At 37.1% G+C, this 2,552-nt stretch overlaps 1 pseudogene; it reads left to right on the top strand.

Moving 5' to 3' along the window:
* Nucleotides 1-853: 853 nt before the first annotated feature.
* On the top strand, nucleotides 854-1,767 carry LOC102843389 (annotated as a pseudogene).
* Nucleotides 1,768-2,552: the final 785 nt, after the last annotated feature.

The following is a 2,552-nucleotide window of genomic DNA, read 5'->3' as shown; positions in this document are numbered from 1 at the left end:
GGTAAACAACCCAATTGCAAAATGGGCACAGGATATTAATAGACACTTCACCAAAAAAGGCATTCAGATGGTGAACAAACACATGAAGAAATGTTCAAAATCCCTAGCTCTAAGAGAGATGCAAATAAAAACAACTATGAGATATCATCTCACCCCAGTAAGAATAACAAAATTTAATAGATCAGCAAGCAACAAATATTGGCAGGATTGTGAAGAGACTGGAACCCTTATTCCCTGTTGGTGGGAATATAAACTGGTGCAACCACTATGGAAGGCAGGATGGCACTTTCTCAAAAAGTTGGTGGGAGGGGGTGGACAGGGAGAAAAGTTCAAAAATGAATGAATGGAAACCCTAAGTCTCTGTAAACTTTCATGAAAATTTATTAAAAAATAAATTTACAAAAAAGTTGGAAATAGAAATACCATTTAAGCCAACATTTCCACTATGGGGGATATACTTTAAAGAAATCATACCTGCCACCCAAACAGAAATATGCACACCCATGTTTATTTCTGCTTTGTTCACAATAGCAAAGAGTTGGAAACAGTCCAAATGCCCATCAACAAAGAATGGCTAGAGAGGCTGTGGTATAGTCACACAATGGAATATTATGTATCACTGAAAAACAAAGAACTCATGAAATATACAAAATGAGCGACCATGGAAGACATTATGCTGAGTGAAATATCTCAGTCCCCAAAATACAAATACTGTATAATGCCACTGTTATAGCATAGGGCTGACATGAGTCTTGGGGGAAAACTAAGAAAAGAGGGGAAAATAATGTACATGGCATTGAAACAGACAAGGGAGAGAACTATATAAAGGAACATGTGAATAGTTATTATCCGCATGACAAGAGTCCAGAATAAGAGTTTCATAGTAATGTGGTCTGGGGTGGGGCTGTATAACAATGAAAGCACTTTTTCCCAAAGGAAAAAGCAAACTTGGAGGGAGGGGGGACAGGAAGGGAAATGCGTAACAATGAATGGAAACCCCCTCAAAAAGAATAGGGAGATTATTCTGAAGGCCTCATTCACTGTGAGTGCTGTGGCTACAATACCAACCATTATGATCACTATGCTGTGTATCTGAAGCACCAGAGAAGTGCAGGGATAATGACTACAAGTACACTATTTCCACGTATTCCACAGTTAATGAGTATCACTAGAGGAAACATTTTCAAAATCACTTTACTTGCAAACATGTGGAAGATGCAACCATTTTTCAGACAGAAAAAAAATCAGTTATGTTCACCATGTTTGAACTCATTTAGGAGAATGTCCATATAAATGAGAGTTTTGCCCTTACTTGAGTTCTCAGAAGACATACCTAACTAGTTATATGTAGATTTTTAACTGCAATCAGTACAGTTATGTGACCACTCATAGGCATGATGTAACCTGCCATGCAAGATAGGTTCACAATGGACTCATATGTCTTAACTGCCCATTCTGTGACTATAAAATAACAGATATAAGTAACTACAAAAACCATGTAGAACTGTATGGTAACTTGAGATTATTCAATTGACCTGTATGCAACAATGCAGCTTCTAAGATGCAATCTGGAGTATCATTTTAAGTCCAAGCTCCTACTTGTCCTAATAAAACAACTGTAGTTTCAAAAGTGAAACTTCAGAAAAAATAAAAGGAGGGAAGCCGAATTGTCTGATAATATCACCAATGTGGAAAAAATAAAACTAACCCAGAACAGAGAAGACAAAAATTAAGGGAGATGTGATTGTAAAGGAACATGAGAATACTGTAAAAGTATTTCTATTTGCAACTTTTTGAGAAAGCACCATACAGCCTTCCATAGTGGTTGTACTATTTTACACTCCTACCAACAGTGAATAAGGGTTCCAGTTTCTCTGCAACTTCGCCAGCATTCGTTTTTTTGCTACTCTGGTAAATTTTGCAATTCTTAGTGTGGTGAGATAATATCTCATAAATGTTTCGAATTGCATCTCTCTTAGAGCTAGGGATTTCTTCATGTGCTTGTTGGCCTTCTGAATGTCTTCTTTGGCAAAGTGTCTGTTCATATCGCTTGCCTATTTTTCAATTGGTTTTGTTTACCTTTATCTTGCTGTGGTGCTCAAGTATTTTATAAATTATAGATATAAGTCCCTTATCTGACATGTCATTACCAAATACTTTTTCCCAGTCTGTGGCTTCCCTTTTTACCTTGTTGGAGAATTTTTTGGATGTGCATAGGGATTTGATTCTTAGAAGGTCCCATTCGTTCCTCTACTGGGTATATACCCTAAAGAAACCATAAGTGTCACCCAGGGGGATATATTCACACCCATGTTTATTGTGGCTTTGTTCACAATAGCATAGAGTTGGAAACAACCTAAGTGCCCATCAACAAATGAATGGATAGAGAAACTGTGGTATATTCACACAATGGAATACTATGCTACACTGAAAAACAAGGAACTCATGTACTATTATTCAAAATGGGTGACCCTGGAGGACATTATGCTGAGTATAAATATCTCAGTGACAAAAGACAAATACTGCATGGTGACACTGTTGTAGAACGTGAC

This window comes from Elephantulus edwardii, unplaced genomic scaffold, assembly GCF_000299155.1.
Source record: "Elephantulus edwardii isolate Elephantulus edwardi_28Jun2011 unplaced genomic scaffold, EleEdw1.0 scaffold00338, whole genome shotgun sequence".
Classification (NCBI taxonomy): domain Eukaryota; kingdom Metazoa; phylum Chordata; class Mammalia; order Macroscelidea; family Macroscelididae; genus Elephantulus; species Elephantulus edwardii.
This window is presented reverse-complemented; position numbering and strand designations above follow the sequence as displayed.